This window comes from Perca flavescens, chromosome 4 (genome assembly GCF_004354835.1).
Source record: "Perca flavescens isolate YP-PL-M2 chromosome 4, PFLA_1.0, whole genome shotgun sequence".
Taxonomy (NCBI): Eukaryota; Metazoa; Chordata; class Actinopteri; order Perciformes; family Percidae; genus Perca; species Perca flavescens.
Window position 1 is genome coordinate 3,071,276 of NC_041334.1, and position 12,044 is coordinate 3,083,319.

Here is a 12,044-nt window from a genome sequence, read left to right on the forward strand (position 1 = left end):
ACAATACAGTCAAATGACATGGAGGGCAACAGTTGACAGGAGTTGAGTTGACACAGACAAATGTTGAGTCATGTGAGCAATCAACATAGACAGACAGACATAGACATAGACAGACATTGACAGTAAGCATAGACATAGACCTAGACATAGACATAGACATAGACATAGACATAGACATTGACATTGACAGTAAGTATAGACATAGTCATTGACACATAGACAGACAGTAAGCATTTTGACTTAATTTTGGCACAAACGGAACCCCATACAACTGCATCGACCCACCGGGAACACCACTGACCAGGGTTGGGCCCGGGTTGATCCTTGTTATATATTCTCAGACAGGCTTGCTGCGATCATATCACTCCGCCCAAGTACTATATTCTTCCGCCTGAGAATATAGTTCCCGGTTTGTTTACAGTTAGAAGACGGCTGTGTCTCATGTTACGTTGTTTTTTGTACACACTGTGACTCTATAAATCACAACATGTAAATAGGAACAGGTTGGTGTTATTTTGTCACTTATTCGGAGCAGTAGGATTACTGGAACCATTCACCTGCATGTTCTGTGCTGGCCTGATGCCGCTGGAGCCGTCAGACAGCATTACAGCACGCACTGAGATGAGAAGGGTATGTATGGACTTGTCTAACTCTGGGGGTTACGGTGAATAAGCTAAATTCCCAATAAGTCGGCGTGTTCCTTTAATGTTCAATGATCCTTCATTCCCCTAAACAAAATATTCCTGAGATTTAACTAATTTATGTTTTAACCCTTAAACTACATTTAACCTAACTACTGTTAGACATGAACATAACTATTGCATTAGCCTCACTCAGTCAACCTATCAGTAATGAATCAGACCTTTGGACTTAAACACAACGCTGTGTTACAACAGCTTTCAGCAGAGGAGGTGTGACAGAGCTCCTCCCCTCTACTGACCCACCCGAGACTAACCAGGAAACTTTCTTTTTCGTCTTCGCTACAGAGAGACATAGACAGAAAAACAGAGGATCAGATTCAGGTTCAGGTCAAACTAACAACTACCTCTGAGTGAGTTCAGCTACAGGAGAAAAAAGTGGAAAACTACAACACTGCTGACACTCCACACACTGACCGGTGAGTTTGACTAAAAACATGACTCAAAGTGAAAGTAAATTTCAGTGAAGGTGGGAGGGGAGCCATGACTGACTGTACTTTCTGTCTGCTGTGTTTTCAGCTTCACCCAGAGATAAAATGGCTTCCAGATCAGAGGAGGATCTCTGCTGTCCGGTCTGTCATGATGTCTTTAGGAATCCTGTTGTTCTGTCACGTAGCCACAGCTTCTGTAAAGCTGGTGGAGACAGAAACCAACACAGGTCTCCCAACATCATTTCTGAGTCATCACCCGATATCACCTATTTTTTGTAATTCATCTAGCTGACACTTTTATCCAAGTGATTTACAATACAACCCATAAATTGCAAGAATTCTGCATTAATATTATCTTTATTACATATTTTATTAAACTGCTTCAATATATGCAGTCAAAAGCAAGTTTTTTTTCATGTGTAAAATGATTTCATTTAGTTTTTGATCTTTTGGTTTATTTAGCCTTTTGCTTTTTTATTTTAAATTGTTGTTCATGTTTTTTTTTTTTTGGTTGACTAGTGTGTGTAGAGCCATGAAAACAGAAAACACTTTGTAGATGTGGATTTGATCACAAAAAAAGAATTATTCAACTATCAATAACTGAATGTTTGAGCAGCCAACCGTTATTTAAATCAAACTAACTTTATTTTCAATTCTAGTCTAGATTGTAGTAATAATAAAATTAATGTTTAGTTACATTACATGCTTTTTCCAAAACATATGAACAATTTTCTGTTTAATGCAGTATTTCATGCAAGTTTCATACAGTTTCCATCAGTTGAATTCTGCTGATAGTCATGTATTCAGAGGAGGAGTCCTTCTATTTAAGGTGGACATGTCAGTTTCAAGCAAGGGGGTAAGCGAGCGTCCGCAAAGCGTACCTCCTATAGAACCATTTTGATGCTAATAAGCCATCACCCACCGTTAGCATTCCATTGACTGCCATTCATTTTGACGTCACTTTGACAGAGAATAACTTTACAATTGAAGCTTTTAAAGACTATTTGTCCATTGTTTATTCCTTAAGAAACGTGACAATGTATAAAAGGCTCCATTACCTTCAGCATCTCACGTTATGGCTCCGTAGCAGATGTTTTTATAAAAATAGGCTAACGATTGTGTCATAACCAAGCGACTTGCTGTCGCATAGTAGACTAATTACTGTATAGTCAGGAGAAGCTTGCAGGCAGTTTCAATTTACATTAGCTGTTTAAGTTTAATTAGCCTGTGTCTATGTTATCTCCTTACATATACCTACGCTCTCAGTCTCTGTAAGATTGGGAATGATTGACATTTCTCTTGGCACAGCTACCAGAAGACTTACAACTTTCAGACAGGTTGCTCACGTCACATCTACGTCTTCAAGCTCAGCAATTTCACTGTTTTTTTTACGTGAATTTAAGGAATATATTAAGTCTCTCAAACTTTAGACACTAAAAAAAGTAACAAAACTTGACTTTTAAAGGAATAATGTTTCGTTTTGTCCCTTAATTTTATATTATTGTTTATTCATCCCCTCTACACACTTTGTTCTTGCAAATAACACTTTTTATTTATTCAAAGTCATATTATTGTTTCTTTGTATCATTATTTTGAGTATTGTCTGAAATGTTGTATTCACATTATTCCGCGCGTCAACAAGGGGGGCGCCATGTTTCCGTTTTGTCTTCGAACTTCCAGTTGAGCAACTGTGTCCATTGCAGTACATTGGCACATTAGCTATTTTAGTGAAGATCTCCAGCATTATGTGTTCGGTGCAGGGCTGTCATTAACAATTGGATTAAAAGATGGATATCCTTGCAACAATACTGTGTTGTCCATGGGAAAACCAGGGCAAAATGTTTCTGGGCAGCTTTTAATCTTTATCCTCCACCATCCAGCGATGAGGACCGGCGTATGTGGCTCCATCGGTCCTGGTTAACACTCTTTCACTGTGGCTTGGTGTGCTTGCCTGACTGGGGTTGACTGCAGCTTTCAAAAAGTCATATTTCTCAATCTCGCAAAGCCAAACACGACCGACCTTTCCAATGTGTAGATATTGATAAGCCTCCATGGTCTTATAATTGTTCATGGCCGCCCCATCAACGCCCATCGATAGCACTAAATAATTAAAAATATCCCCATATGACATCTGAGGCCACTGCCACATGTCATCTACCCACTTGGTGGATCACTTGGCTATCACTATGTTACAAAGGCAGTGAAATATTAGACAAATGTATGGCCACCACTTGTAAACCCATTTATATATCAGGCATTTGCAGCCTACACTGTGCATTTGTTTTAGTTTGTCAGTATTTCCACCATATATTTATTGACCACTAGATGGCCCTATTGTCCATTCGATCGATGCCTCATCTTATGCAACCATTCTTGGCTTAGTTTCACCAAGATACGGATAATATTCAGGTAAACATTTATCCACGAACAAGTATGATATTTTAAGAAATGTATGTTGTTAAATAATGAAGTAGGGTTAACAAGGTATACACGGGGGATGGGGAAATTATACAGGCAATGGAGAAAAAAAACGTCTTAAAGCCAATTGCGGTTAACGTTATTCCTTTATTTATTTAGCAGCACGGTGGCTCAGTGGTTAGCACTTCTGCCTCACAGCAAGAAGGTTCTGGGTTCGAGTCCAGGTCGTTCTGGGCCTTTCTGTGTGGAGTTTGTATGTTCTCCCCGTGTTTGCGTGACAACACATCTTCGCTCATTTGTTCCCAATGTCACACAGTCAATGTTTAACAATCAGAGTAAGGGACTTGTGGATGTGTGGGACACAGCCCTGCCTTAGACCATCCTTACCTGCTAAATGGGGGGGAACCTGCGCCTTAGTGTCCCTATTATTGCCGATTACCATGCTTCCTATTAGCGCAGGAAAGCTAGAGGAGACAGTACAGTCTACCTACCACAAACATTCCTTGAAGAGGGCTAAAAGAGACACTGACTTGGGTTTTGGTACATGGGGAGATCCAAGCACCCCGTTTGGGTCTATAGATAGTAGGGTGTATATAGATGCAATTGGAATACCAAGGGGTCTACCTGAGGAGTTCAAAGCTCAGAATCAGATAGCAAAGGGTTTTGAGTCTATACTGCCCTGGATAACTACAAACAAGAATGTGGACTGGATAAATTATATATACTACAACCAGCAGAGGTTTTTGAACCGGACTAGGGATGGCCTGAGGGGTGTGTCCAAACAATTAGCCGCCTCCTCACTCATGGCATTTCAGAACCGTATGGCACTGGACATGTTGTTGGCAGAAAAAGGGGGTGTGTGCCACATGTTTGGAGATGCTTGTTGTACATTTATTCCCAATAATACTGCCCCGGATGGTAGCATCACTAGAGCCTTGGAGGGGTTGACCTCTCTAGCCAATGAATTAGCAGAGAACTCGGGTGTGGCTGAAAACCCCATCACCAGTTGGCTGGAGGACGTTTTTGGCAAATACAAAGCAATTGTGCTCTCTATCCTAATGTCCGTGGCAGTGTTTGTGGGCATATTGGTGTGTTGTGGATGCTGTTGCATCCCTTGTTGTCGCACTCTGGTGAACAGATGGATTGATGTGGCTCTGACCAAAAAAGATCCCCAGAAAGATGCTCCTCCAGCCTACTCCATGCCCCTGTTGGGGATGGAGGATGGTGATGAGACTGATTCGGACAATGAAGGAAGTGAATCACTAATGTAATGCTATGCTATATTAATCTTGCTTCTTCTTCCCCTAGTGCGGACAATTATTTACCAGTTTGAGGGCCATATAATCCTAAGCTTAGTAGTATTCACACCTGAGGTGTGAAAAGGGGGATCTGTAAGAAATAAAAATAATCAGTCAAGCTGGCTATGCTTTATGAGGATACAAATCATAGTTGAATTATAGTTGTGTTTAGTGGAATAGCACTGTGACAGCTTAGTCATGCAAAATGAGAAAAGGATACTGTTGTACGTGCAGAAAGCAGCACTGTATGACGGTTGTCAGAAAGCAACAAGAGTGCAGCAACAAAGTTAATATCAGTTTGATATCAGTTTGACCATGAGAATAAGTTACTCCTCAACCTGTGACAGGCAACAGCGGCGCATTGTTCTCTCTGACCATCAGCATAGTTAAAGTCTGCCTAACAGCTGATGAAGAGGGCGTGTGCCAAAAGACTGGGACCAGTCTGTGCACCAACCAGGGGAGGCTAAGTCTAAACCACGGTACTCCTCCAACTTTTAATAAACAAATCAAAATGCTCTTAGAGACTGATATATGAATTCATGTATAAGCCAGTAAATTTAGTCTGATGAGAGAAGCCTGTGTGCCTGCTCAACTCGGACCCGTGTACACGTTTATGCTCTTATGATTTTACTTAAATAAATACTTGTTAAACTTTTAAGTCCTCTTCTTGCCTACTTAGTGGATTTTGAAACGCACAATTCCCAAGACAAAGGTAGCCATGACACTGTTCACCCATTTACGGGACTTGTCAATTTTCCCCGGATGGCCCAATCTCCACCGACGTCTCTGGGTGATGTCAGACAGCACGATGACCATCTTAGGGAAACGCCGATGGAGATGTTGCAGATCCTGCTTCATCGCTGCGACGAGATCGATGCTCTTCCTGCATCCCAAGTTGTTCCCACCGCAGTGAATCAGCAGTCTGCTCTTCCTCTAAGGGACCGGTTGAAGAAAGGAAGGAGTCCATGCCATCAAAGTCCACCCCAGCCAAACCAGTGAACCTTGGCCGCTAGGCCAAGATTGGCCCCCATGGTCTCTCTGGCCCTCTCTTCCCCAAGACGAATGTAGCTGCTGCCCATTATCCAAATCATTGGAGCTGTTAATATCATACAGAAATCACAATCATAAAAGTGTTTTTTTTATGTGAAAGTGTCAGTACACATATGTTAACACACACAAGTAACTTGTCTCAGGCCATAAACAAAACAGAAAAAGTCTATGCAGATATACAATAAATCACAAATGAATTGCTCTTATCTGTTCATTGAAATAATAATATGACAATATAGGTATTACACAACGTTTGAGGGCTTTGCATTCTTTGCTACTGCTTACTGTTAAACCTTAATTATAGTGTGAAGTCATGCCATGTATTGATTTGCAGTGTGTCAGTTGGGTTACCTATTTGGACTTGTAGTTTAGGCTTCATGGCCATTGTCTCTGCTGCTGTCCCCGAGGTGGAGGATGGGGACGGGTCCTAGAAAAATAAAAAGGCACAGTACAGAGCACGTTAGCTTTGGTATGACTAAATAACAACATTACAACTAACGTGACATCTTATTTTAGCACAATCTCATATGGTTCCGAAATATATCCTAGGGTCCTGTTTCTTCAGAGACTGCATTGTTTGCTAATTCAGTAGCTGACAGGGATTATATTTGGACCCAATCTGTTTTCTAGTTATACAATTTAAATCAACTCGTGTAATACTTCGTTTGGGCACCTACAATTGATTTTTAGGCATGGTGTAGGCTAACAGCTTAATGGTAGTATTTAAACCTATGTGGAAAGAAAAATGAAAAGGGCAACCCTCAGTTATAGATGTTATTGGTGACATTATTGTCCATCTATTACCTATCTGTTATTCAACAGGCCAAAGCAGACGCTTTTGTCCAAAGCGATTTACTGATTAACTTTTTTATATGACTGATTCGTCCATTTTCTTTTGCGATGTAGCTAGATAACAGTTGACGCCATTTTGTGGTTATATTTGGCCAAAATTAACATTATACAACATGTGCAAGCAATAATATCTTTACCAATGCCTCAGCTAGTTTAAATGATATATGCATTAATCTGGTGTACTGGCATGTTTTCAGTTATTTCACACTTTTTTGTTAAGTACATAATTCCATATGTGTTCATTCATAGTTTTGATGCCTTCAGTGAGAATCTACAATGTAAATAGTCATGAAAATAAAGAAACACATTGAATGAGAAGGTGTGTCCAAACTTTTGGCCTGTACTGTATACTACTCTCAGCTTTATTGTAGATTTTGGGAAGGGTTATGGTTATGGTTATTGTATTTAGCAGACACCTTTGTCCAAAGCGACAAAAAAATTAAAAGTAAAAACAAAAATTAAGTAAGCCAATATTAAGAAAAATAGTAATAATAACAATAATGGCAATACAATATCACATATCAATAATAAACAAATAAACAAATACCACAAATATACATATCATAACTCTAAGAATTAATTATTTAAGTGTAAGATCAACAGATAAGTCTTGAGATCCCTCTTGAAGGATCCAAAACTGTCACATGAGCGCTGAACACTAGGCAACTCTTATCATAGAATGCACGCATAAGAGGACTGTCTGCAGGGAATGTGTCTGACCAATCACGGTGGGTGTGGGCCGCCTGGGCCAAAAATGCCAGGGCCGATGTTTTGTCCCAGTCCAGCCCTGCTAGATAGCTAGACTATGACTTCATTATAGATGAGAGAAACACTATGAACAACCAAATTAAGACAGTTCTGAAAACCTGTTACCACATTTACCACAAAGCATAACGCATGATGATGTACACGGCAGTCAAAACCATAGGCAGAGATTAAAGTTGATTCAGCCACTTACTCTTAATTTCGCTGACACATCAGCGCCTGCGCCCTTACCTGGTACGTATGTTTTGACAGCTAGTGAAGTGATATCAAAGAACCATAGCAAAGAACACAGTCTGAATGTACCAGAGAAATGGTACAGCCCAATGGGGAGTGAGGGTTTGAAAATCGTATTTCATAGATTATTTCCTGAATTGTTGGTATGTGATGGTAATACCGCATTTAAATACATACAATTTTGGATAGGCTAACATTATATTTTATAAAAAAAATTTCAGTACCTCCCCAAACTATTATTTTCATTCTTTTTGGGAGGGTCCAAGTCTCATCGAGGGGGGTCGGACCCCCCCCCCAATACCCCACGTAATTCGCAGTAGCCGTAGCTAGCCGACCGGAAGTTTAAAGACAAAGCAGAAGACTTAAAAATGGGCGGGGCTGAATAAGGTGAATATTTACATTTTTATTACAATAAAGTTGTAAAAAATATAAATAAAGTTTTAAATTGGAGGAAATATGTAACTCCAGAAGGTGGCAGTAACGAGCAACAATATGACTACCAACCAGAACACAAAGAATAAGATGTTAACGACTGACTGGTCATGTTTGAACCACATTGATGGAAACGCGGTTGATTGGAAAGTAGTTGGCATTTGTTATTCCTGTCAGCGGAGAAGGTAAATATGTCTTCACTTGGAAGTCTAAAAGCCTTACTCATAGTGTCAGTAAAGTAAAGTAACGTTACACTTGGCGACTTCACGGCTGTTGATGGTCTCTTGTTGCTGGCTAAGTTAGTTGGCTTGAAAGCCCTGTGTTTTAGGAGCCAAACATCTAAACGCGCTTGGTCGGGACTACTGGCGTCCCTTTTGACGTTTGACGTTATGTTAAAGGGATACTTCACCGATTTAGCATTAAACTAATCAGCAGTAGACGGTGACAATTTTTCGGGACTCCGACACTGAAATTGACTCCCATACGTACGTACGGGAGTCAATTTCACTGTCAGTAACATGTTCGGGATGGATCAAGCATAGAAATCAATGGGAGCAGGCGGGAGCGGGAGAATAAATTAAGAAATGACGCTGCAATGCGGTGAGTGCGCCCAAAGATTTGCTAGGCATTTTGTTTTAGAAAAGAGAACCACTTACAACTCCTAATACATTTGTTGATTGGGAATACCGTGACCCGCGGGAGTCTCGATAAATTGTCACTACCTAACCCTAACCCCCCCAGCAGCGAGAGACCAACGGAAATTTTAACAATTAAGTGCATTCAAACTACTACACACGTGTACCACCGGGATTCATTGGGACAGATCGGAGAATATGCAGGACACTTTATTACAGACGGAATACTCAACACACAACGCGAGCTTCGCCCGCTGAGTATGGAGACCAGCGGTGTTGTTCGATGCATCTGGCCGGTAAAGGGACATCATCAGCGGGGGACGTTTAAAGAAAGTGTCGGTGGAAAGCTAACGCTAGCCGGCCACCTGTTCCATCAATCCTGCTTGCAAGTGTCCGCTCATTAGACAACAAACTGGACTACATCCAACTTCAACGAAACTCCCAACGCGAGTTCAGAGACTGCTGTGTTTTTGAAATGTTGCGGTACCGGACTATCCAGCCTGCTGCTCTGTCACCGGGTAAGACTAGTGGAGGTGGGCTGTGTTAACATGGACTGCCTGGTGCAGAAATGGGGTGCTTCTTTCCAACTAACTGCTAACTGCTGGTGGAGTTTGTGACTGTTAGATGCCGACCATTTTACATCCCACACAAATTCCAATTTTATATATTTCAAATGTGTAACACCACTAGAGCCACGGTGAAACGTTTCGTGGATATGGTTGAAATGACAATAAAACACACTTGTTGAGTTGACTGTTGAACTGTCTGTCTGTCTGTCTGTAAACGGTAAAAGCAGTGAAGTGCATTCTGGGATTTGGTGTCTTTCATCCACATGAGCCAAAAACACATTTTCTGGCTTTTCTCAGCCTAGAAGCCACCAATTTCTAAACACTTTTCACATTTCTACTACATAAGTGACCCAATTTAAAGATATATTCATCTTTTCAATGGTGAAATATCCCTTTAAGGAAAAAGTTGTGGGTGGGCTTACGTTTCTGTGACACGCGGGAATAACGGAACGGTTGAGTTTAGGAAAAGAAGAAAGTGACGGTTGAGTTTAGAAACATGACAGATGGGACACGAACCCCGGTCTCCTGGGTAAAAGTTCTGTTTGACCCATCCACCACCTCAACCAACCTCCCTACACGGAATTTCGGCCTTAGATACTACTCGCTACCGTAGTCGCTCTTAGTGTTACTTCATCTTCAAAGCTTTTTTCGTCGCTTCAGATGCTGAAAGCTACTGTATATACGTAAATACGTCATTTTAGCGAAGTGTATGGGTGAGAGTGAGAAGCTTTAGAAAAGTCCTGGGCAGCCACAAATTCCACTGTTCCACAAAATGTGACAGCACTCGCCACTCCGACTCCACTGCGTGCACCTACATCATAAAAGCGCACTTGACATCATTAGCCTGTTTCAGTATATAGCTAAGGTATACTTTTCTGATTGTCAAAACCACACCAGAGATGTTTGGCTTCAAATATATGCTAATAATCAGGCTGCAATTACCTCGCCAACAATTTCCTAACTTGTGCCTTCTCCACAGCAAATGTCCTAACCACGTCACAGCGGTTTCTGTTACACAAAACATATGCAATGAAACAATCGTACTTACAGGCATTGCCCTCACAGGGAATGGGATTATCTTTAAAGCATCTTATTCTTTTTGCAGAATAACCAAAGTTTCAGGAGACACTGAACCAGCGTGTAAACCATAGTTCTTTTCCACACATGAACAGGAAGTAAGCTGAACATATTCCCGTATTTCATGATAATTACCAAGCCGCTATAAGTACATTTTTAATAGGCTATATTCAAACCTATGCATAACCCTTTTTTGCTATTTGCCTCATTATTTGATATACAAAAATATAAATAATGTCAGACAGTGAATTAGTAATTATTTAAAAAATATAAAATCCAGCTCTTGCCAGCAGGGGTGCTGCAGCACCCTCAGCACCCCCTTCCTGCGCCCTTGCTTTTGGGGATGCTTCTTTCATACCCAATCATGACCAATTAACCTGTGGAATGTTCCAAACAGCTGTTTTTTGAGCATTTCTCAACTTTCCCAGTCTTTTGTTGCCCTTGTCCCAGCTTTTTTGGAATGTGTTGCAGGCATCAAATTATAAATGGGTGAATATTTGCAAAAAAAACAATGAAGTTTATCAGTTTGAACATTAAATATCTTGTCTTTGTCGTGTATTCAATCGAATATAGGTTGAAAGGGATTTGCAAATCATTGTATTCTGTTTTTATTTACATTTTACACAACGTCCCAACGGACCTTGCTTGAAAATACATTATGTATAGCCTTTTAATTCTGCCATGTAACTAATAATTATTATTCACGTCAATGTATATTAAAGAACTCTTATTTTGGATAGTTTTCTTTCTCTGTATTTTTTAGAATTGAAAAACATATTCTAAGTGTTATATAAACGTTTGTGTATCTCATAAGGCAAATGAAAACTTTTTAAAACTTCACTTTAATTTTAATAAGTTTTGAGATGAAGAAATGAAATTGTGTTACAGTTACTGTATGTGAGTAAGCCACTATATGCCACTATCTGTTAATAAAATATATTTAAAAAATGTTTACATTTTTTTTTGCATTTGCATCTCTATTTTGAGAGGAAATAAACCTTTGTTAAGTGACGTCTCCAGGCTCATGCATTCTAACCGGTGACCCAGCCTCTCAGCAGAGGAAGTGTGACAGAGCTCTAACCTCAACTGACTCACCCGAGACAAACCAGGAAACCGTTTTTTTCGCGCTCACTACAGAGAGATGAACACGATCAAATTCACTTTCCGATCAAACTAACATCTTCCTCTGAGTGAGTTCAGCTACAGGAGAGAAAAGTGGAAAACTACAACACTGCTGCTTCAACCTGCTGACACTCCACACACTGAAGGTGAGTTTGACTATAAACACAAATTTCAGCGAAGTTAGTAGAGAAGGGAGGGGAGGCATGACTGACTGTACTTCCTATCTTCTGTTTTCAGCTTCACTCAGAGACATAATGGCTTCCAGATCAGAGGAGGATCTCTGCTGTCAGGTCTGTCATGATGTCTTTAGAAATCCTGTTCTTCTGTCATGTAGCCACAGCTTCTGTAAAGACTGTCTGCAGAGATGGTGGAGACAGAAACCAACAAAGGAGTGTCCAGTTTGTAAGAAAAGATCTTTGTATGAACCACCTTGTAACCTGGTGTTGAAGAACCTGTGTGAGGC